The 25,116-nt window shown below is 50.3% G+C and overlaps 1 protein-coding gene across 9 annotated transcripts in view; it reads right to left on the bottom strand.

Moving 5' to 3' along the window:
* ZNF532 (zinc finger protein 532) overlaps positions 1-19,514 on the bottom strand; it is a 105,428-nt gene extending 85,914 nt beyond the window's left edge. The window contains exons 1-4 of one of the 9 annotated variants that reach the window (XM_065932828.1): positions 18,699-19,065; positions 17,435-17,641; positions 17,035-17,116; positions 16,841-16,950 (exon numbers count right to left, since the gene is read on the bottom strand). The gene's annotated coding sequence lies outside the window, so the exon portion shown is untranslated. Of the gene's footprint in view, positions 1-16,840; positions 16,951-17,034; positions 17,836-18,698; positions 19,068-19,437 lie in introns of those variants that run through there. The other 8 variants (XM_065932829.1, XM_065932834.1, XM_065932824.1 and 5 more) reach the window with 8 other exon arrangements.
* Between the last annotated feature and the right edge of the window lie 5,602 nt (positions 19,515-25,116).

Below are 25,116 nucleotides of genomic sequence, written 5' to 3'. Positions count from 1 at the left end.
ACCTGAAGGCAGAAGTCAGGGCTGACCAGACACCAAGCGCTGGTTCAGAAGAGCCGGCTCAGGTCTGCCCAGACCGCGGTGTTGCAGGGGTAAGCCGCCTAACCGGCTGGCCAGACCCACTTATCAGAAGTCGGTCATCTGCTCTTCCTGAGGCCTGGCCTTCATTTCTCCTCCAGGAATGCCTCTGGGCACCAGGTCATCTCCCGGGCTGACCATCTCTGCAGCTATCTGGTGCAAAGTAAACAGGCGCTCAGGGCAAGGGTTTACCTGGACACCCCCAAAATTGAATGAAAGAAAACCTGCTGAGAAGATTACACACCATGAGACTCTCCAACAGCACTCTCACAACCAAGACATTTTTTAAACTCCAGAGGAAAAACCTGCTCTTTCCTTAGTTACTCCCAAGAAAAAATGGGCAAGAATCCAAGTTGTTAAACCTGGAAGACAAGTCACTGATTTCAAGGCACAGGAGCAAGGTTTTAAACCAAAGGAATAAATCATCCCAAGTGAGGGGCATATGCATGAAAATGTCTGGGGCAGAGTTATTCATAAATATAGCAAAACACTGGAAAGCCCAGAAATATCCATCAGCAGGAAGATGATCATGTCAATTGCGGTACTTTTTTTTTTTAATTGTGGTGAAATACACGTAATGTGAAGCTTGCCATCTCAGACATTTTGAAATGTACAGTTCAATAGTGTTAATTAGGGCTTTCTCTGGGGGTCCAGTGGTTAAGAATCCATCGTGCAATGCAGGAGACACAGGTTCAATACCTGGTATGGGAAGATCCCACACGTCACAGCGCTACTAAGTCCGCGAGCCAGTCACTAAGCCCTTCACTCACCGCAGAGCCCAGACTCTGCAACAAAGGCCAACGAAACCAGAAGCCTGTGCGCTCCCCAGCTAGAGAAAGACCACAACAGGAATAAAGACCCAGCGCAGCCATAAATAAATCAAACTTTCTTAAAAAGAGTGTGACATATATTCACATTGTTGACAGCACATTCTTTTTAATGGAGGGGGAAATTGGGTCCTAAAACAATATATAAACTACATTAAGACTAAAAAGAAAAAAAATAAGTGTATTGCATTTTACATGATATGTAAAACCAGCATACTGCATTTTATACTTTTATACATAAATATGTAAAATTTATTGATACAGAAAATTCACAGAAAGGCTTAGGAGTCACACTAAACATCTGATGCTTGAATCCAGAAAGGGCAGGGGATGGAAGGTAGGGACACAATGTTTTTCAAAGTTCATCCACCTAAGCACTTTCAAGATCACCTATCTACGGGAAAGTAGATGAAAGTTTAAATTTCCTATGAACTCAAGGGCAGTCAGCATCACCAATCTTGGCAATTCTGTCAAAGGTCCTTTTGCAAGAGCTCTATTTCCCACTGGATGTACCACATTCTTTTTAACTCAAAGGCCCCTGGGCCAGCAGTTCTCTAACATGTCAGTGAGCTTATAAAAATACTGAAAGGGTCTGGGCTAAACCTGTCACCCTTAATAAACTTCAGGAAAACTCATTACAGCCTCTCCTTGGATCAAGTTATTCAAAGAGTTTCAATGATGAGAAAGCAAGGGGGGAAAAAAAGTCTAAATTTCTTCACTATTAGTTGGATATAAAATACTCAAGTTTGGTGGATTTCAGTATTTCAAAACTAAGAAATTACGTACATATCCATGTCTAAAAACAAAGGATCCCCGTTTAAGAGAAAAACTCATGGAAGGTGTTTGAAGCATTCATTTGGCATTTTATAAATGCCACAGTTCTCAGTAACATCTCTATAATTCCAGCTTGAAGCAAAGTATAGATTTTCTACACCAGAGGTGATGATATTTCGACTACACACAGGAGAACCTCAAAGCACTTTTCCTTTGTCACCTGAAAAATCCTTCTGGATTTTTGTACAAAAATCCTACATCCATGGAGAAGGAAATGGCAACCCACTCCAGTATTCTTGCCTGGAAAAATCCATGGACAGAGGAGTCTGGCGGGCTGAAGTCCATGGGATTACATGACTGAGCATGTGTGCACGAGGGTGGAGGGAGATGGGTTGGTAGCAATAAACTGGTAGAACTAAAAAAAAAAAAAAAAATCCTATATCCATTACAAAAGTTTGTCCCTGAAATGCTCCCATCAAACCAGCCGCTTTGCTTTCTGCTGTTTCGTATTCGTTTAACCAGAAACTTTTTCAAATACTAAACTTAAAACTATTGGCAAACATTTTTGAGACTCGCGGCCTCAGAAGACACGCAGGGGAGCTCGGGGAGCTGACAGCACCTCGCTCTTTTCCGGGAAGGTACAGTCCAGCTACACGCGCTGGAAGTCTTTCTTTCAGAATCTACTACCCACGTTTCAAAGAATGGCCCTCGCGACAAGGTTCTGAGTCGGTGGTTCTCAACGGGGGTGATTTTGCTCCTCCTCCACGGCTACAGAAATTTAGCAATGTCCAGAGACATTTCTAGCTGGCACAACCTCAAGTGGGGTAAGGGGTGCTCCTGGCATCCAGCGGGGAAGGGAGTGAGCGGCCAGAGACGCTGAACATCCTACAGTGCACAGGACGGCCCTCAGGCTCGCCAGTGCCGAGGCTGCAGAGCCCTGCCCTCTGTGAACGGGCTTTCCCCTTGCCACGTGTTCCCCTCCCTCCCAGACCGAGCCCTCCTACGATCCCAATAAACCGGCTCGGGACTCCCCCGTGGTCCAGGGGCCGAGGCCCGGTGCTGCAGTGCGGGGGCCTGGGTTCCATCCCTGGTTGGGGAACCAGCTCCCACACGCTGCAGTGAGGACTGGAGATCCGTGTGCACCCACTAACACCTGGCACAGTCAAACAAAAATAAAAAAACAAACCGCAAACCTGCTCCCTTGGGCATCCCCCCGGCCCCTTCCTCCCCCACCACCTGAGGAAGCCTGAAGACCACGGCTGCCCACGGGCTTATCACAGCTGGTCCAGAATTCCAAAATGAGGCCACCGCCTTGTCTCGCTGGACACCAAACTCACCTGAGGCACTTTTAGATTTAGGGAAAGAAGGGCTTTCATCTATAAGACATGACTGAGAGCACCCCCCAAGGTGATCGCTCACAGCATGTCTACTGACTTTTAAAAGCAAACTCACTTAAAAGTTCTCTTTCTGGAGCAGAGAGAAAACAGAAAACACCCAAGGAGAATGAAGGGTATCAGGCTGTCCAACACTAGGTTATAGGAAGAGGAGGATGCTCTCTGTATTTCTCACGAGGTCCTGCTGCATTTTTCACCAATTTCACCAAAGACAATCAAGAGATCGGAATAATGGTCACGCAGGAGAGCTCCTGTTACACAATTTTCCACCAGATAGGGGAAAGCAGGGATTCTAGAGTGTAGGGATCTGGGAAGTGCTGGATTAAACACATACACGCGTATCTCTCTTCTCCCAAGACTTCTCTGAGCTTTTAAGTCCTGATGTGAATCTCTAGCGTGAAACTTCATCACAGGGATCCAATGTCCAAGCTGGAAGCATTGCCCGAGCTTATTGGATGCTGGACGTTTTCAGACTGAGATGTCTCTGGGGCATTTTTAAAACAAAGTTTAATCAAATTTTGCAGGCACAAGAGGTCAGTTACACTTCTGGGGCTTTCCTGGTGGATCAAACAATAGGTTCAATCCCTAGATTGGCATGATCCCCTGGAGGAGGGAATGGCAACCCACTGCAGTATTCTTGCCTGGAGAATCCCATGCACAGCGAAGCCTGGTGGGCCACAGTCCATGGGGGTCGCACAGAGTTAGACATGACTAAGCGACTTGGCACGCACACACGTGACTTAATAATAAGCATCCTTCACTTAACTGCCCTCTTGCAGAAAAGCAGCCCAGCAAGCTCTTCTAGACAGCACAACAGAGGCAGAACAGACATTTCCCACTCTCAACAACCTGACACCAAGGCAGTGTGTAACCAAAGAAGGGACAGCTAAATCTGAAACACCAACAGAGGGCAACGGTAACCTACTGCCCAAGATTAGCAGGAAAAGAATTTTTTTTAAAAAAAAACTGTGAGTCATCTAAACCAAAACCGGCCAAGCCTAATCAGTATCACTGCTCGAGTGCTAAACTGTTTCTCAGCTTCCCCCAAATTAACGCTGGACAGCCCAACCAGACCGCATTTTGCCAAACGGACAGACATGCATGAGGGGCCTGAACCGTTCACACACTCCCATCACAAACACGCGCACACACACACACACACCCCTACCTAGGAGCACCCTCAGACACACACACACACCTCTCTCTCTCACACACACACACCCCTACCTAGGAGCACCCTCAGACACACACACACTCACATCTCACACACACACCCCTACCTGGGAGCACCCTCAGACACACACACACCCCCCTACCTGGGAGCACTCTCACACACACACACCTCTCTCTCTCTCACACACACACCCCTACCTAGGAGCACCGTCAGACACACACACACTCCCATCACACACACATACACTCCCATCACACACATGCACACATACACACACACACACCCTACCTAGGAGCACCCTCAGACACACACACACACCTCTCTCTCTCACACACACACCCCTACCTAGGAGCACCGTCAGACACACACACACTCCCATCACACACACATACACTCCCATCACACACATGCACACACACATACACACACACCCCTACCTAGGAGCACCCTTAGACACGCCGCGACACACCCAGGAGAGCCCCTGAAATCAGGCTTGGACAACTCCTCCAGCCCTTCGGCCAGTCTTCTCACAGCAGGCGCTGGGCGTTTATGAAGCAAATTCTGATAACTAAACATACTGTTTTTGTGATTTTTGAGTAAACAGAAAATAAAGATTGACTCTCCACACTCAAGAGCTCACACACCTCGGCCGCTGAGCTGAAGAACGTGACGCTATAGCTGTCCGGCCCAGAAGACCGGGTACGAACGCCGACTCCGACACCGGCCACGCGGCTTCGCAAGGCTGTTCCCTCTCGGCGCAAGAAGTGCCTCAGGCCTGACGTGGGTGAAGGCACCGGCTTGTCAGGGTTGCTGTGAGTCCTAACGACTCAGAAATCCAGAGTGGCTCCAGAGAGACACTCTTTCCCCAAAGTGACCGACTCACCCGCCAGCTCTCTTCCTCCCAACTCAGGTCGAGTCACTTCCTGCCTCAAAATCTGTCTCTGCCTGAAGATGCTTCCCGGTGTCCTCGGCATGGACTTCCTTCTCCAGCCAAGTCCTACGCCTTCTCATCATCTCCTACCTTGGATCTTCTTTCCCTTTCTGCAAAACTTCATCCCTCTGTATTTTCAGAATTTCACCCAAAGTTTATCTTTATTGGAACCTCTACTTCCACACGACGTTTCTTCGTTTGCCTATTTCCTCCTGTCTCTACCTTTAGAAGTCAAGTGAGTGTATCAGACAATAACAGTGTCAAAAGCTTAAGGACACAAATTCAGTTCACTTACAGGTAAGCTATTTTCTGACGACAGTGAATCACGGCAAAGCTCATCCAAAGGGCTCTCCTACAAGCACAGAGATCGTGCACGTCTCCCAATTCCTGCAGTCCTATACTTTTCTTACTTTCTGAAAAAAATATTTGGCTGCCCCAAGAGGTATGTGGGACTCGAGTTCTTCCCTCATGGGGATCAAACCCGCGCCCTCTGCACTGAAAGGTGGATGCTTAACCCGGGCCCCCGGGAGTCCCTCACGCATCTCATAGCCAGCGGCCTGTGTACCGTGCTCCGCTGGGCCTGGCCACTCACCGCACAGGGGGCTGCCTTCTGACGCTCTCTGCACATCTGCCCACCTCGTCTTTGACCCTGACTCCTGGCAGGCTCCAGAAGGACCTCTGACTCACCACCCCACTACATCCTGAACTCACCCCCAGCTCAGATTAACATCCGTGGTTCCAACCCTTTGCTCCAGCGCGGGCCCCACGGCCACGCCCGCCCCAAATGCCCAGTCCTGTCCCTGCTCCCCTCACGGTAACGTGAGGCCACAGCTGACACACCAGGACACACCCTCCCCACCCCAGACGGGGATTCAGCATAAAACCGTGAGCTGACGGATTTAACCAAGAAGTAATAAATCGTATGCAACATGCTGGATTCACATATCATAGCACTCTCAGACTCCAAATGTCCGCTAAGATCTAAAACTCAACTAGGCTTTGTATGCAATGAGAGGCTTTCTTGTAGAGAGATGAGGATGGCAAAGTATCTCATGTGACAGTGAAAGTCGCTCAGTTGTGTCTGACTCTTTGAGACCCCATGGACTATACAGTCCATGGAATTCTCCAGAACAGAACACGAGTGGGTAACCTTTCCCTTCTCCAGGAGATCTTCCCAACCCAGGGATCAAACCCAGGTCTCCCGCATTGCAGGTGGATTCTCTACCAGCTGAGCCACCAGAGAAGCCCAAGAATACTGGAGTGGGTAGCCTATCCCTTCTCCAGAGGATCTTCCCAACCCAGGAATCAAACCAGGGTCTCCTGCCATTGCAGGCAGTTTCTTAACCAACTGAGCTATCAAGGATGCCCAAGAATCTCATGTAACAGACACCATTTCATCCTCACAACTAATTTAATCCATTTTCAAATTTTAAAACACACCAGCTACAGTTCTGTGGTCTCAACAGCTCAAACATGGAATTCACCAAACTCCTTACTGGAATGCAATCTCTCCTCTGGCTCAGGCCTGGGAGTGAGCGTCCCCAAGACATCTGGGCCCAAGGCCTCCAGAGCGTGTGCCTTCGTTGCACTGCATGGGCAGCTGGTGCTGGTTAGCCACTCTTCATCACCACCCCGGGAGGAGGCTCGTTAGGGCTCCCACTCTAAGGGAGAGTCACAAGCCGCCCGACTCCCCGTCAGGCACGGAGGCAGAAACAGCAGCTGCTAACAGCTCTGAGTCCCCACCTCCTGTCAGATCCCAGGTCCCTGAACCAGACGTGGCATGGTTAGTCCTGTCTGTGGCTGTTATCTAGTCACTCGGTCACGTCCAACTCTTTACGACCCCGCGGACTGTAGCCCACCAGGCTCCTCCGTCCGTGGGATTTCCCAGGCAGGAATGCTGCACTGGGTTCCACTTCCGGCTCCAGGGGATCTTCCCGACCCAGGGATGGAACCCGCACTGGGGCAGGAGGCTTCTTCAGCACTGAGCCCCCAGGGAAGCCCTGCGGTCACTCTCATATCTTGACTTAAGACCTGACACCGTTCATCACAGTGACTCCAAACAGGGACCCCTGCCATGTATCTCCCGGAGCTTATCCTGATAGTAAAGCCCCCTCTGTCTCATCAGTCAAGGGGCCGAGGGAATGAAGCTTCAGTACCGAGGCTGTGTGGGAACAAGAATACACTGAGCGTCCAGGCAGATCCTGTGTACCCAGAAACCAGAGCTCATGCCAGGCTGGGCAGCCACGACCCAACAGTGAGGGCTGACCCCAAATGCCCTCACTGGCATCACATGCGAAGCGACGGTGAGTTCCCACAGTCGGGCAAGGCTTGGAGCATCAGGGGACTTGGAAGCAGAGACGGCGGATCTGAAACCAAGGGGTGCGCTACAGACCCCTGCGACTCAGCCCGGTCCACGGGCCAGCAGACCAGCATCACCTGGGAGCTGCTCAGAAACGCAGGATCCCGCGCCCACAGCAGCCCTCGGGAATCCGTATCTGCATTTTAACCAGGTCCCCAGGGTGGTCTGTACACCACTAGTCCTACCTGCATGACGAGGGCACCCAGGAGGGGCCTGGGGGCGGGCTGGGGGGCACGGGAGAGCAGCAGGCGGGGAGAGGCAGGGGAGAAACACAGAGCAGGCTGGGTCCTGCTCCAAGGCCGGGGTCCGTCTCCCACCCGGCGCTGCCCTCTTCAGCCAGTCTCCTGATGTCTGTAAGTCTCAGCAGGGATGTTAATTACACTTTCGGGGGACAGTCAGCATAAAGCGTCCGCACACAGCAAACCTGCGGCGGGCTTCCTTCCTGTCCGCCGTCAAACAGCTGTGTCGCATGTATGTCTGAATCCCATAATCTGGAGATGACCTGGGTGTCTGGGAGAGAAAGGGAGCCCAAACCAGGGAGAGTGAGCTTCTCTCGCAAGGAGACCCTATCGTAGTTCTCACCCTATCTTCTTCAACAGAGAGGACCCAACATCAGTAAATAGGGACACTGCGGGGCACCAGGGAAGCTGCACTGTTTAACTTATTTAGTCGCCCATCCGACAGCCCAGACCAACTATCAGACAGAAACAGAATGAAAACCACGTATACAGTTGCAAGTTTTCTATTTTTTTTTTTTTTGCAATCTTTTATTCATTTGCCACTCAGCATGCGGGATCCTAGCTCCCCCATGAGGGATCAAACCTGCACCCCCTGCAGTGGAAACCCTGAGTCTTAAACCGCTCGACTGCCAGGGAAGTCCCTCCATCTTTACAAGAAATGGGCTGGGGCTGGGGGGAGATAGTGTGAAATAAGTTTTAGTAGCAAGTTTTATCCAACCAAAACATTCTTTCAACATACAGTCTACATTAAAAAGCTATTAATGAGACATTTTACATTCCTCTTTGTTATCTAAGTTCTCAAAACCCTGTGTATATGTTATGCTTACAGCCCACCTCAGTTAGGACTGGAGCTGGTTTAGTCCTTAAGCCATGTCTGACTCTTGTGACCCCATGGACTGTAGCCTGCCAGGCTCCTCACTTCACGGGATTTTCCAGGCAAGAGTACTGGAGAGGCCTGCCATTTCCTTCTCCAGGGGATCTTCCCGACCCAGGGGCTGAAGCCAGGTCTCCTCCACGGCAGGCAGATCCTATACTAACTCAGCCACCCGGGAAGCCCCCAAAACAGGACGGGTCACACTGCAAGCGCTCGGAAGCCGTACATGGTGGGGCCGGCCAACGGGATGGGGCCGCTCCAGACAGCGAGGCCCCAGGAGCCCTGCCCCCCTCCCTCTTCCATCGCCTCCAAGGTCCAGTGTGCAAGACGACCCCCCGTTCACTGCCAAGCAAACACGGGCAGCAAAGGGCTGGGGAGACGGACGGAACAGAGGCCTGAGCCATCCGCCCACAGACTCACGGTCAACTTTTGTTTGTTCTCAAACGCTGGTTGACGAAAATTACACCAACGGACAGACAACCCAGATGCTAGCCCCTCGATGACTGGGCTGAATTTACGTGGGAACAAAGTTGAAGTGTTAAAAGACTGTAACTACAAAATTCGTTCAAGATTTTCCAGCTATAAATGTCACGCGGGGCCAAGTAAGAACAAGGAGTCTTGCTGAGACGTCCCTCACTCTTCGTCAAATAGCGCAGTTCCAACTCAAAACCTACAGACCAGGCAGGAAACACCGCGTATGCCTTCATGTCCCACACCTCAGAACAGAAATCACTACCAATAGAGGAGGAAAAAGACAGAACAGGAGAAACACCGCCGAGACAGAAAAGAGATGTCAGGGGTGAGGTCCTCACCCTGAAACAGGAAGCTCAGGAACACTGGACAGCTAAGATTTTAGGGAGGACTCACGGAGCACCAGGCACTCTGCTAGGCACTTCATATGCATCTCATCTCCTAAACAACCCTCGAAGAAAGTATGGTCTCAAATTTTAAGTTAACTCGCTGAAGGGGCTTTCCCAGGTGGCGCTAGTGGTAACAAACCCGCCTGCCAGTGCAGGAGATGTTAAGTGACACAGATTCCATCCCTGGGTCGGGAAGATCCCCTGGAAGAGGGCATGGCAACTCACTCCAGCATCTTACCTGGAGAATCCCGTGGACAGAGGAGCCTGGGGGGCTACAGTCCGTGCAGTGGCAAACAGCTGGACACGACTGAAACGATTTGGCATACATGCAGGCATGATCAAGTCTCAAGCTACAGAACCTCAAACTACCTCCCCAACTCCTTGTATCAGCAAAACTGAAGGACCAGCTTATCGAGGGGTACCTGTGTGAGGGTTTCATTTCAGTAAATCGGGCTTTCAGGTTCACATGATATAAGGACTATAAATAAAAAGTGGCTTCTATACCATCAAAACACAGACAATTAATTTTGGATTGCAGAAAGAAATAATGATGGCAACAGCCTCGGGCCAGGAGTCTGCAGGGCAGTGGGTTCTGGTTTCGGATGTGCTATTAACTACCTGCTGAAACACACCTCCACCCAGTTTGGGCTCGCTGCGGAAAATGAGGATAACTATAAACGTTTAATGCATTTCCGGCTATGTAGTTGTTTATTTTTAACACAGAGCTGTGAATTTTCTAACCTGGAAGTTTTCAAAAAACTCTTACTGTTGAGATGCCTAGAAAGAATCTGTTTGTTCCTCACAGAAGAAAATGACCAAAATCACCACCCGTCACTAGACCCCATGAGCCAGCAGGAATTTGGTTCCCCGAAAGGCAAGGCTGCCTTGAGAAGATGCTCAGGAACTACACCACCTTGACTTCACCTTTAGGTCTCTATGAATCCTTCAAGACGCTCAGAATCTCTAATTATGCACAGATGGAGTAATACCTGACTGACAACAAACCTGCATTTGGGGGCCCTCATGACCACAGACTAGAGGACACCTGGCAGGGAATACGCGGGACGGCTAAGAAGGCCACCCTGGATGCGTCTAGAAACACTACTTATTTCAGTCTCCAGATTTAGATTAAGGAGAATTCGCTCTTCCCCTCATTCTCAAACAGGCGGAATTGAGAACTTCCTGTCTGTAGAGGAGCATTCAAATTCCTTAAATCGTGTTTATTTGTGAGGACAAAAGATTTTTCTGAACACCACTTTCAATTTATGCTGATTTTCTTATCCTTTTCGAAGAATAAATAAAACAAAAACACCTCCTCGTTCCTTCTCCCAATGTGTCCCTCACCCCAGTGCCCAGTAAGGGAAGCGCTGAGGTCTTCCCAGCACGCTATTTCTAGCAGCATGGTCTCCGGTGCAGACACAGACTCCTCTCTCCGTGATGGCCGAAGTCAGGAAAACCTGGCTAATGACAAAGGCCCTGAACGTGCCTCCGACTTCTCACAACACCTGCTCCCCTTGCCTGTCTCCAACAGACCCTCCCAACCCCAAGCACCTTCCATGATTTCCCCCGGTCCCCCCTCAAGAAGACAGAAGGGCCCAGGGATGAGGAGCGGACTTCTAGTTCCGGCTGCACCCCGCCTCTGAGCAGGCGGACCTCGGCCAGGGCCTTTGCCTGAGTTTCCTGACCTGCACTACGGCGGGGTGGGGGGGTGACAGCGTTCAGCTCGCCTCGCTGTCTCAGTCTTAAATCTACGCACAGGCCACCACGACAGACAGTGCTATCTGCAGGTGTTAGGCTGCGGACGTCGCGGTCTGCCCTGCGGCCCTCCAACTTCCTGAAGCACGCGTCTCTAAGTTTTTCAGTCCCTACCTCCCTTTCGTATATGTATTTTGCCTTTTACTGTACAAACCATTATCTTCTGGCAACCCAAACTGACACCTTCTCGTATCTTTCCTCTATCAGCTCTGTTCTGTACTAACTGCTCCCAATCTAGACCCCCAGCTCGCACGGATCCAGAAGGCAAGGGACACCCCATGCACAACACAACCCGAACCTGAACTCATTCTACCAGCAGCTCCACCTCCAGTCTTTCCTGCCTCCTGAATTCAGAATCTCAGAGCCAGAAGTAACCTCTGACAAGTAACTTCAGAAAGCATCCTCCCCGCCCCCTCACACACACACACACACACACACACGCGCGCGCACGCGCGCACACACACACACGCACACACACACACACGCACGCACGCACGCGCGTGCGTGCACAGGCCCCTGACACGGTCACCACCTACCACTCCATCGCCATGGCAATGCCTTGGATGGAGCCCTCCTCCCCCCTCCTGGACGGCTGCCGTGGGGCCCCCACTGGACCCCGAAGAACCTCCATTCCACGCTCACGGGGTTGCCCTGGGTCCTCTGTCATGAACAGTCTTTTCTCTGGCCCTGCTGCCTCCACAAGGAAGCACACCCTGGAGTGGACGGTGCAGAGTGGCCTAGGAAGCCCGGCCACTGCCCGCGTCCCCCCCCTGCCCGCCCGCCCGCCCGCCCGCTCCCCCAGCCCCACCTGCCGCACCAGCTCCCCCAGGGCCCTTCCACACGCAGTCCCCCAGGCTCGCCTGCTCGCCCTCCAAGTCGCTGCCTCCCTGACACATTCTCACTGGCCTTCTCGGCTCAGAAGCCACCTCGTCCAGGGCTCCTCCCTGCAAACTTGGCACCGGGGGCCCATTCGCATTCCTATCATAGCATCCGTGGGCTACTTCCCACTAGCTTTTCCTCTCTGGATGCCTTTGCCCTCGGTCCTCGCAGTGCCTAGCACAACGTTCAGGGCTTAGGAGACACACCACATCTGCTCCATGGATGAAATAACCCCCAAATTAATGCTGATCCCCACGTCTCAGGCTCCCTTCCCTTGTTCTTCATCACTAGGACCTCAGTCCACTTGTTCTTCCTGATCTCGAACACTATTTTATCTGCTAAAAAAAATCTGCTTCCAAAATCTCCCCACTTCATGGCTTTGAGATTACTTACACGTTTTCACCTCTTTAAAAGACATAAAAGCTGAAAAATACCTTCAAATATTAAAATAACACCAATATTTTGATAGTCAAGAAATCAAATTTTAATTAATGATAATTTCTTGACACAGCTAAGATTTCGTACCCCTGTCCAAAATTTCAACTCTGTTACTCGCTGGTGCTTTATGGAACCTGAAGACAAATGTAAAAATTAAACTGCCAAACGGTTCTGAAGAGATCAGGAATAACTGCTGAGGGAAATAAAGGCTATTTTACCACTTGGAGTTTCTTGTTTCCACTTTTGGCTAATTCCGATTCGTTCTGGGTTATAAAGCCTGTCATCCCGTTAGCGAGTGGTCTATTATCATGAACATCTCTCATGTGTCTTCGGATAGCATTTGCTACGAAAAGTGAACTTGGGAAGTCTTAACTGCAGCTGACAAGGCCAGATCTTTTTGTGAGCTACGACCAGCTGAATTTACTTTCATCCTAACTTTGAATTCTCACCTCCTTACCACGACCTAGCCATCCCACTCCTCAGTCTGTACCAAACAGACATAAAAACTTACGTTCAGACAAAAACCCATATGCAAATTTTTATAGCCACCTTATTCTGGGAACAGGATTTAAAAAAAACAAACAAACTGGAAACAACCCTCGTGTCTTTCAACGGAAGAACAGAGAAACAAACCATGGTACATCCATACAGAGGTCTACACAACTCGGCAATAAAAGGAGAACCAAGTATGGATACACAAAACAATGCGGACTGCCCTTCAAATGCACTTTGTAAGTGAAGGAAGCCATTTGCAATGGCCTTCTGGAAAAGACCAAACATAAGGTCAGAACAAATCGGTGGCTGCCGGGGGGTGGGAATGGAGAGGAGAGTCTGACCACAAAGGGTCAGCAGGTGGGAAGGTTTCAGGAGATTGAACGAGTCCCTGTAGGCAATGGTGGGGCAAACACGGTGCTACGCCCTAAGACTGCACACCGCGGAGTAACTTTTACTATATGTAAAGAAAAGGTTAATCGCTTAGCCATGGCACACTTAGAGATCATACACCAAACACAGGCAGACCTCTGCCTGCACTTTGCTTTATTGCCCTTCACAGATACCGGGTTTTTAAAAAAACTGAAGTTTTGTGATAACTGTGCATTATCAGATGATAGCTAACCTCTTCTTCAGTAATAAAGTATTTTTGATATAGTGTTTCTAGACATAATGCAATTGCACACTTAATAGACTACAGTGCAAACATTAACTTTTATATATATGGAAAAACCAAAAAAAGATTCTGGCGACTTGCTTCACTGCCATGATCCCTTTATTGGGGTGGTCTGAAACCCATACCCACAACATCCCTTGGGGTAACGCCTGTGTAATTGACACAAAGGTATGGATTTCCTTGGGGCTCCCCTGGTAGCTGAGTGGAAAAGCACTGGCCTGCCAGTGCAGGAGATGCGGGTTCGATCCCTGGGTCAGGAAGATCCCAGAGAAAGGTAATGGCAGCCCGCTCCAGTATTCTCGCCTGGGAAGCCCCATGGACTGGACAAGGCTGGCGGGTCCACGGGGCCGCAGATTTCCTTCCCCTTTACCAGTTGTGTGTGTTATTATTGTGTTGCTACTGTAGTGCACTGTTGAGGAAGAGATGTTAAGGGAATGGGGGGGAATCAACCCCAAATCGTCCCCAGATCTTCCTGCAGCCCCCGCGCTGGCAACCTCGGCTCCAGCTGCGAACAGCTAAATGGAGTCCCACCAAGAATACGGGAAAGGTCACTCAAAAGCAACAGGAGACTGCGGTACTCTACCACGGAGCCCGGGAACACATTTCAAGGGGAGAAACAAGGGGGGGAGGCCGGGGTCTCCCCGAACAAATCCTATCCCCTGGGAGGTATCTGCAGAATATTCCATCCACATGTCAGCCGCAGCCTTCCTCCTTCCTTTAAAAAGGAGTCAAGGCCGGAGGGGGTAGGGGAATCTCCTTGCGACAAGAGAGAGCAAAAACACACAACGAGGGAGAACACGAGTTCTCTGAAAACAGGAGGCCGAGAGTTCTAGAAACCCCAGACCCCACATTCTTCACAGTGGAAAAAGGGACTCCAAGCAGGTCTACGACAAGAACAAGCCAAGGGTCACCACCCAGTGACGCTTTCTTTCCAGTGGACCTGCCCCACCCAGCCAGAGGCTCACATTCCTCCCTGGAGGGGCCGCCCGGGGCCCTGGGAGACCCCCGCAGGCAAGCCCGCTGGGTGGGCCAGGGCCCAGGTGTGCGGCCCGCTTGACAACGGGGAGGGGTGCCTCCCTGCTCCCGGCCTGGCTCCTTCTGGGAAAGGGGACGCTCTGGCTTCTCCTCGCTCACATTCCTGAGCCCAGGAAACTCCAGTTCCCCTCCAAGGAGTCCTGGGCCTGCGACAGGCTCAGAGCCCGGCCTGATATCGCCACCTGAGACAAACCTCCGGCCGAGACGAGCTCCTGATTGCAACCCTGGAGAACCAGCTCTCCGATCTGCAACGGCCCTCTGCAGCTGGAGAGACAGGCCTTCGTACAAAACACATGCTATTTTCCAGGAGCCTTTGCAGGGGCCAGGGGTAGGGGGGAAGGGTGGAGAGTAACAAAGCTAAAAACCACAGAGAGTAAACCAGAACATTCTGGGACATGCCACGCCTTACGAAAAGGGTTTTTTAAAACATCCTTTTCAAGGATCCGTCGCAGCAGGGGGTCAGTTGTTAAGAGTTAAATAAAAATCACTGACTTTCTAAAGACAAAAGTGAAGGACTCAATTATTAAAAAAACAGCTTACTGTATTAAGCTAATTAAGGTCTGTCATATTAGCCATCTGAGTTTTAACTGGCACCCGAAAAGCAGGAACAGCGTATCATGCAACGTGGACTGGGATCTGCTTTGCAAGCAGATTTCGGCCACATTCAGACACAGAACCTCTGGCAGGCAAAAATGTACAACTGAAAACCAATTTTCACACAGTGATTTGTAAAGAATTCTATTCCATCGCATAAGCTATTTACTGGTCTATCAGTCCGAGATTACTTTTATCTCTATTAAATACCACAGCTAGTACTCTGAGCTAACCATGTACTGTTGTTTCCCGTCTCATCACACGCTGGATGCTCTGAAATCATGAGAAAAAAAAATTCAACAATAAAACCCTCGTATACTTGACACCCTTCACTGCAGAGACTCTGCCCATCAACCACCAGCACACAACCTCTAAGACCCTCGGCATTTCTGAAAAGATTACTCTGCTGAACGCAAAAAGGAACAAAATACCCGCTACAAAGTAAGGGACACAGCTGTCTTCCATTGTGCCTTCCATGGGCTCCCCTTGACTGTACTTGGACCAAGCCAGAAGCCAGAACTCCTCTATCCGTAGCTGAGATCATCTTGGATTGGATTCTGGTACCGCTGGCTTCCTGTTTGGGGAAGCTGCAGTCCTTTTCACAAGGAATCCCAAGGCGAAATGCTTCATGTTCCCCTGTAAGCTCTCACTGCCTTTGTTCCTTGCCACCACGCATTACTGCCTGCTTCACTCTCCTCCTCAAAAGCCTCTTGGTTTTGGAGGATGCATAAAAACACCAGCTGAAATCGAACTGTCATCTTGTAAGGCACTGGACATTGTCTGCCATCCACTGCTGTAAAGCTTTGAGCTAACAAGCATCTCTGCACAGAGGAAGCCAGACTACCCCGTCTCCTCCTGGCACCACGTTAAGTATTCCACAGCAAAATGTATGCCACAAATAATCCAATGGCAAACTCACCATTCACAGCCCCCCAGATCAATAAAAGCCACTCCACCACTCCACTCGGAGTGAAAAGCCTTTCAGGTTCACACACAGAGAGAGGTAGAGAGAAAGGTGATGAATCAACAAAAAGCAAATCTACCTTCAGACTCCTCAAGTCCCTAAAAGGTGGCCAGGACGCCTGGATTTTTGGCAAACTCCTTCCCTTTTTCTGTGATCATCGGGGAGAAAAAGCTACACGTGTACTGCTTCAGTCTTATGTAAAACAGGGCATTCTCCACAAGGCCCTGACGCCTACCATTCTCTCCAACTCGCTTCTTTTCAGGCCTGCCTCTTGTAAATGACCAGCCACAAGCGATTTCATGAAGTCATTCTGATTTCGCCCTGATAGCAACACCCTCATAAAAGTCCCTCTAATCCCATTAAACCTGGCTAACCTTATGAGTATTTCTTCTCCACTCTCCACCCAGTATTGTCTCCAGGGCCCCAGACCACCGTCAGTCTGTGTCTGAACGGAGCTTCAAATAAATACTTAAATTCATGCTCAGAATATCGTATCTCACCTTGTGAACCTTGACCTTTTGGAAAGACTTTGGACCAGTGTTCAGTTACTGTCACACGGTTGCATTCTCTGCAAATATGAAAGGGTTAAAGGCAGCCCCAGTCAACAGGCCTACAAGGAAAAAAAAGACAGCATGTATGCCTTGCAGCATCACTGGAATGCATTTATGCTCATTTCCTAGAACAATAGTGTTACCTTTTGGCCTTCATAACAGCCAGACGTATCCCCAACACCCTTTAGTAGCTTCTAAAACAAAAAGCACAAAACGGAACATACCCTGCAAGAGAAGAAAAGCATGCAAAGTAGCATTCTCCAGCAACAAACTACCATCACAAATCCATCAGTTCGTTTGGGTTTGGTTTTGTTAAAAACGCAGAGCGAGAGAGAGAGAGACAAAACTGCAGAAACCCAGTGTCCCCACCCTACCAAGGCACATTTTTTGTCTTTAGGAAGGGCCATAAATCTCAGCTCCTTGTCCATCCCTTAAGCAAAAGAAAAAGGCAGGAAAAGCCCAAGTCATCTCAAGCTTGCAAACCTGCACATTCTCCCCCATCTTCTCTACAGAGAATCTTCTAGGGCTCCGTTAGTCACGTACCCGTGCTGTGTGCTAAGTGTGCGTTCACATAGTGTGTTGGGACGGTCCCTTCCTGCCAGCGCCTCGGCTTTTGGCTGCCATGAAGGGAGGAAGCTGCTATCCCACTGTAGCAGCTCAGGGACTGCATTGTGTTCAGGAGCTGATCTGCCTCAAACCAGTTTCAGCCGGTTCTGGTCACCCTACATAAAAAAGCTATGGCAACCCTCGCTGAGTTGCCAACAAGTCCCTGAAAATCAGCCGCAGAGGGGGGCATCTCGCTGGGGCTGGCTGCCCCCCTTCGGGTCCTGGGGAGGAGGGGAGGGCCCTCGTGTGGCCCCCGCCGTCCCCATCTCCCCCACGAGCGCACAGCCTTGGAGGGGCGCACCTCTCCAGCACCCCAGAGCCCCTCGGACCCGCCCCTCGCCTCCGCCCGAGCCCACCGCGGAGCCCTGCGGCCCGCGCCTGGCTGCTCCCCGCACTTACCTCCCACAACCTGGCTCAGATCTTTGTGTACGTGTGGTGTCAAGTGTGTGCGCTCTGCTTGGTGGCTGGCCACGAGCCCCCCAAGAAAGAGCCACCTACGTGTGTGCCTCTCCCCCTGCCCGCGCCGGCGGCGGGAGCCGGCCTGGGCCCCCTGGCAGGGTGCTGCTGGCTTGCTGACCAGGCTCCTCGCCGCCTGTCCCCCCAGCCCCCTCCTCCCGGCCCTCTCCTCGCCCTCCCTGTCACCACCAGCACCACCGGCGGGCCCCCCCAGTCTCCTCCTCCTCCTCCGACCTTCTCTCCTTTCAAGCACCTGGGTGTGGGGGAGCCCAAATCCCTTCACCTCGGGCCGAAAAAAAGAGAAGAACAAAAAGCCTAGGGATGTCTGGGTGGGGGGGTGCGGGGGGCAGACCCGGGGACCGAGGGGGCACAGAGGCCTTTTAAAAAATGCGCTGCGCACCACGGGCGCTGCAGCGGGGAGGAGGCGGCGCTCACGTGGCCCCCCTCTCGGAACCGGCGGGGCCTAGCCAAACCCGCGGGGCCTCGGGTGCCCCCCTACCCCCCACCCCCCCAAGGAGGCCGGCAGGGCGCGAAGGCCGGCTGTCCCCAAGGCCGGCCGTGGGACAGGCCGCGGCGATCAGGCCCAGGGACCAGAGCCACACGCGCCGGCCGGCGATCGCCAAGGCCCCGGGCACGAGGGGCCGGCGCCCCAGCCTCGCCCCCTGGGGGGAGCCGCCCGCCCGCCCGCGCGCGCCCCGCTTCCTCCGCGGCCCTGCGCGCCCCGCGCCCCGGGGCGCACACCCACCCCCGGCCCGGGGTCGGCCCTCGCAGCGGTCAAGCCCGGGCGTCTGGGCCGCAGCTCGGATGACCTTTGTTCCGCGCGGCGCCGCCGGCGGCTGCTGCTGCTGCTGCTGCTTCCATGCCACGGGCGTGTCGTCGCATCCCCGCCGCCGCGGCCGGGCTGTGCGTGAGCGGCGGGGCGGCCTCGCCCGCCGGTGCCGCCGCCGATGCTGCCGGTGCCGCCGCCCCGCCGCCGCCGCCGCCGCGGCCTCGCCGTGCGCCCGGCCCGGGCCCCGCGCGCCTCCCCGGGCGCCGCGCTCTAGGCCGCGCGGCGGCGGCGGCGGCGGCGGCGGCAGCGGCGGCGGCGGGGCGGCCACGCCGGGGCCTACGACGGGGGTGCGGGCCCCGGGCGGCGGGGCGGCGGCGGAGGCTCGGCCCGAGCGGAGAGCGAACAAAAGGGAGCGCGGGCGAGGGGGAGGGGGCGGCCGGTGGGGGGGGGCAGGGAGGCTCGGGGAGAAGGAGGCGACACGCGAAGCCCCGCAGCCCGCGGGCGCCCGGCCGGTGCCGGCTCGGCGCAGGGCAGCCGAGCCCCGCCGACCCGCCCGTCTGCGGCCGCCGCTCCTTCGCCCGGGGCCGAGGGCAGGGCCGGTGGTCGTGGTGGTCGTGGTGCTGGAGGTGCGGGGCTGCAGGCAGGGCCGCGGCTGCCTCCAACGACATCGCAGCCTCTCGCCCGGTCCTCTCCACGGCCCCAAGCCGCAACTTACTCGAGTGGAAGGAAGCAAGGCCTCGCCAAAGATGGTTGCAAAAAGATCTTGGAGCCAAGGCGCTGGTGTTTTGTGATCCTCGCAATGGTGGCAAAGAAGTCAGAAGAGAGCACGCTATCTTCAGATGCATTACATCTGAAATTCTCCCTGGAGGTGGAAGAAGGGGGCTCTCTCCTAGGTAGTTAGTGGTTTGGAGCCCTTTTCGCCTTAAACTGAGCCACAAAAGGATGGAAGACACCCCCTGGGGTGGGGAGAAAGCCCTGGTGTAAAAGACACACGTTTTGCTTTTCAGAGAAAAAGCCACTGGGGCCAGATTGAAACATGGCATGTTCGGTTCATGTAGTCTTTTTTTTTTTTTTTTTAATGGGGGAATGATATTGAGTAAACAAGATGTAATAGCTGGGTCTTTAAATTCAAGAAGGGAGATCTGTACAAATGTAACAAGCACATAGTGTACCTACAGAAGGTGGTCCCAGCCTCCAGAACGCAAAAAGATACACACACAAACCCCACGTAAGGACCGCAGAGGTGTACAATCCTTAACACGCCCGAGATGGAGACAATATATCACCACCAGATCAGGTGTGCCCTGGGTTCTGGTTCTTACATGGTTCACAGACACGCACTGGGTTGAAAGGTTTTTTGGTCGTGTTTTTCGTTGTTTTTTTTAAGGCGAGGAAGCACCAAATCAAGTGCATTGTGCTTACCCTGGAAATAGGACAAAATGGAAGGATCTGAAAACAATGGCACCATAACCTCTTAAAAAGACTCGCTCCTGTTTAATCTCCTTCTGAAGATACTAGTAGTTCTCCAGGAGCCCTGCAGACTCACAGCACAGGAAGCTTTTCTGTGCTTTATTTTAAATATCGGTTAATATTTGCAAAGTCTGCTAAAAGTTTCCTTTGTTTCCTAAACCTCAGCGAGTCGCTCCTCTGCATTAACTTCCATCGAGGAAGCCGTTGTTCTCTGTTATGCAGGCATTGTCTGATGTAAATTGGAAGGAGCATTTTTGCTATTTAAGACTTTTCATGTAAATGAACCAAATGATTGTCTCACAGACGAGTTGTTGGTCTTTAACTGCCAACTGCACGTTGTTGGGAGTTGCACATAGATTGGGATACATATTTACACATGTTTAGAAAGACCTATGTAATCTGCAAATTCTGCAAACCACTGGATCACATTTATCAATGTTACAAGACGATGAAATTGAAACTCATCTTCTTTTAGCCTGAAAACAGTGTCAGTACCCTGTGGGTTGAGTTTCCACTTTACTTGGGCTTGATTTCATTTGAAAGGAGGCCTTTTTTTCTTCTCTCAAAGGTGGGCCTTTATTAATATGCATGTGAAAACATGACATGCATTGAAATAGATACAAGGCCTTGCTTATGAAATCTTTATACACTGCACAAATTACAATGTATGGAATTTCATAATGTCCCTACCTGCTATAGTAAATCCTAGCTTTCTTAAATTTAGAATCTTTGTACTTAAAATACTTTCTTGCCCCTCCCCCAATTCCCTCTGTCTAAGAGTTGAAAGCACAGCATAAAGTGTTTGAATGGTTTAAAGAACTGTACTCCCCAAACTCAAATCTGGATTGCTTATGGATGGTAAAGAGGCTTCTTTTGCAGAACAGCCTCACATGGCTTCATAATGTCAAATACTTTTTGAACAGAGCTTTATTACAAAGCCCAGCATTTTGGTCAACCCTCGGCTGGAGGAAATTTGTTTGAAAGCACAGTTCATCATTTGCACTAGCGGCAACAGTTAACACTGCATCTTTTAAAAAACCCTAAACCAACCAAAAGTAAAAGATAATTTCCTGTAAATTATCTTTTTTCTATTTTTACAAAGAGAATTTCAGAGAAATCCCTTCTCCAGGTAGACCATTAATGAAAAGCAAAGCACCTATTCATCTTAATTCTATGAAATCACTGAATTTCACAACAGAAAAAACAAATTTTAGGGTAAGTTTTAAAAAATAAAATAAAAACACTACCTCTCTTCCAAAAAACCAATACAAAGGTTCATTCTATTATTGTGCTATCTTGGACACCACTCTGCTTTGGGCAACAATAGTAGTAAAGAATGAAATAATCTATTATTTGACTGCTGTAGATAAGAAAGGGCAAAGCAAAGAAATCAGACTATTCTTCTGCCAAATGGAAACTAAAAGAATTCCAAATCCTTTGGGATTTTGTTGGTGCTGTTTTTATTGCTAACTCTTAATGTCTTCGTTTTTCCTCCAATCAGTGAATTGCAAAATCCCAGCTTTTTCTTTTTTTAAAGCCTTTTGTGGTTTGAAGAGGCATTGCAGGCACATACAGATAGTCAATCTACATACATCATCCTTCCCTCTGAATTCTATGAATTCTATGCCCTTTGTTGGGCAGAGCACACAAAAGGTGTGTTCCCTGTGGGAGAGAAGAAGGAAAACAAGAAGAAAAGCCTTTTCTTTATCTCACCATCAAAAGGCCTGACAAGCCACACCTTAAACTGACAGTCCCCTGACTTGAACTACACATTTTTTTAGCTCAAAACTAAGCTAGGCCTAGGTGTTTATAGAGTTTCGTATGTTAAATCTGTTGGCTTGTTTTCAAAGGAATTATTACACTATTTAACACGAGCATTATAATTGTAAGGTCTGTAGCTGATCCACCTCAAGGGTTGAACAAAATAGATAGAACCAGAATTTTTTTTTTCATTTCCAAAAACATACCCTTGAAAGAAATCATAACCAGATTTAAATTATTATCAACCTGCCAGAAATAAACTGAACGGAGGTCTAAGAGAGGATTCCTTGTATTATTTGTTAGTGATTCCATAAACAGATCCTCTTTCCCGAACCTCGTTTGGAAATACCTGCAGAGCCTTCACTAGGAGACCTGAAAGGGGTGGGGCTGTCTCGTATGAAAAGATAAGCTGAGCTGCATTAAAAAAATTTTAAGTTGATCTGAACAAAAATCTATTCCAAGAAGGCAGTGCCAAACCAGAAGTGCCAGGGCTCCATCCACAATGCTGGCGAGAGAGGGGGTGAGGTTGTGCAGCAAGGAAATTACTTGATTGGCTCCGGCTTAACGTATAGTTGGCTGTTTGAGATTGGTCATCCTTATCGGTTTTGGTTTCGTAAACTTGAAGTATTTCTGGGCTTAGATTTTGATTTATTTACCTAAGTGGCCAGGGCATTGGCGCCACCTCAGTTTAATGGACTCGTCACTTAATGAATTTAATGATGCAAAGTTGGGCATTATTTTAGAGGCCCATGACCTCATAATTCCTGGCCCCTGGATGGATTCACTAATCTTCATCTCCTGCTGTCTCTTTAGGCCTAAAAAATCAGCCTTGCCCAAGGAAAGAGAGGGATAATAAAGTCGAGGAAAGAGTTGTTGTATGAACTCTAGACAATCAAAAAAGAGCAAGAAATTGTGGGTTTGAGATACCAGCCAAGAGTCATCTTCAGAAACTATGGGCCAATGGGCAAGACCTGTTGAGAACCCATAAGGTTTCCTAACCCTTTGAAACTTTGACACTATATCTGGGCTTCTGAAAGGAACTGGTGTTTGGGCTTGTTTTCTACGAAGTCCAAGAGGAGAGGGGGAGAAGGAGGAGAACTAGAAAGTATCTGAGGCAAGGAAAGGTGATCAGACTTAATCCTTTGGGGAGGAGAAGCTAGCGTGTGGGTCATTTCCACCCGAGAAGGGATCCCACTGGTCCCTAAACAAATCCTCATCTTTGCATCTTCCAGCACCCCCACCGGCTAGCCCAATGCCTTGTAGATCCCATACTTGAAATTAACTAGTTACTTGTGAACTAAGGATGGATAATAAGCCCACAAGTACCTAGAAATAAGCATGTCCCAAGCTAAACATAAGCTCTCTCGCCACTGTAGTGGACACTGTAGTGCTTTGTCTAAAACCATCTTCAGAGCATAAGCCTCCATCCCCTAGCTGCTGAGATCGTTGACATCTGACCACTCCCAGTGGGGTCCCAGGCCTCGGCACCATCTTGGCCAGGTCCTGTGAACTGTCTCACCCAAGATTACATTCCTCCCCCCCGGAGCAGCCAACACCTGGCTGATGTAGTGATACTAAAGGCTTGCCTTAATTGGGGCCATTTCTAAGGGGCCATCCTAGCTCCAGGACGCCCTGTAAAATGGCTCAGGCCTCAGTGTCCATAGCTTTATGGATCAGCTCCTTCTGTCTAACCTAGCCTTCCTCACTCCCTCACAAGTGGATCTCCAGAGATTATCCAGAGTCTGTTTCCAAGAAACTCAGCCCCAGACACCAACCAAACCAGATCCACCTCCCCCTTGATCCCATCATCTAACGGCACTTGCTCCCTCATCTACTCCATCCCTATTGCTGAGTGTTCCACCTGCAAGGATCTGTTGATTCCAGTCCCTTCTATCCACATCCATTCACCTGGACTCACCCTCCCGCTCCGCCCCTCAGTTCAGAACTGCTCCCTAACTGACCCTCTTGCCTCCAACCTGACCAACTTCCAATATTCTCCACACTGAGAACTCTAGGAACGTGTCTAATGATGCCATCTTGTCACCCATCTACTCAAACATTTTCGCCTCTCTCCATCATCCTTAGAATAAGATCCAGACTCAGAAGGCTCTCCCTGATTCAACCCACATGCCGGCCCACATCCCTTGCTCCTCCCTCCTCACATTCTAAGATCCAATCTGGTAGAACTTTTTGTTCTCTGAATGAAACCTGACGGCTCTCCCTGTCAGCCCGTCACATGTTGTTCCCTCTTTCTGGAAGACTTTGTCCACGAAGGGTCCCTAACCTCCTGGCCACAGACTAGTACCTCCTGTCAGATCAGCGGCAGCAGAAGATTAAACAACAGATGTCATGCACTTGAATCATCCCCAAACCATCCCTGCTACCCTGGTCCATGGAAAAATTATCTTCCACGAAACCAGTCCCTGGTGCCAAAAAAGGTTGAGGACCACTCCTCACCACCACTCCATATCCGTTTGTATAACTAGCTTCCATGCATCTTTAGATCTAAATTTATGTCACTCACCTGGAGAAGCCTTCCTCGACCTCTCGACACATACAAACTCAGCATGGGTGGCCCGGGCATGTCCCTAAGTTATCCTTTTCACACGACGCTTGAGTTGCTTTATTTTGTTTTCTTTTTGGCCACACCATGTGGCTTGTGAGATCTCAGTTCCCCAGCCAGGGACCGAACCTGGGCCCTGGCAGGGAAAGCGCCAAGTCCTAACCACTGGGTGGCCAAGGAATGCCTGACGCTGGAGGTTCTGGCTCTCACTCCATGAGAAAGAAACCTGTGAGGTCAGGGACAGTGACACTTTGGCTTACTGACATCTCCCCAGTGCCAACATCACACACAGAAAGACATTGAAAAATTAGGTGTTTAGAACATCCAGATTGATTAAACACCTGTAGGGCTTTTCTTTCTCAATGACTTTTAGAGAGAAAAGACGATCAAATACTTTACCATTTTTCCTAAACTTGATGATAAGTGTATTTAACGTTAAAAGACCCAAAGCCACACATCACTGGGGAAGCATTGGTTATTTCTAGAAAGGTAGAAAATGCAAACATAAACCAACAAATGTTAAAATAGGAAAATAATAGCTAGAAAATATAACTGTAAGATAAAATACATTCATTTGTCAGCAAACAGTTGGAAAATGCT

This window comes from Muntiacus reevesi, chromosome 4, assembly GCF_963930625.1.
Source record: "Muntiacus reevesi chromosome 4, mMunRee1.1, whole genome shotgun sequence".
Classification (NCBI taxonomy): domain Eukaryota; kingdom Metazoa; phylum Chordata; class Mammalia; order Artiodactyla; family Cervidae; genus Muntiacus; species Muntiacus reevesi.
This window is presented reverse-complemented; position numbering and strand designations above follow the sequence as displayed.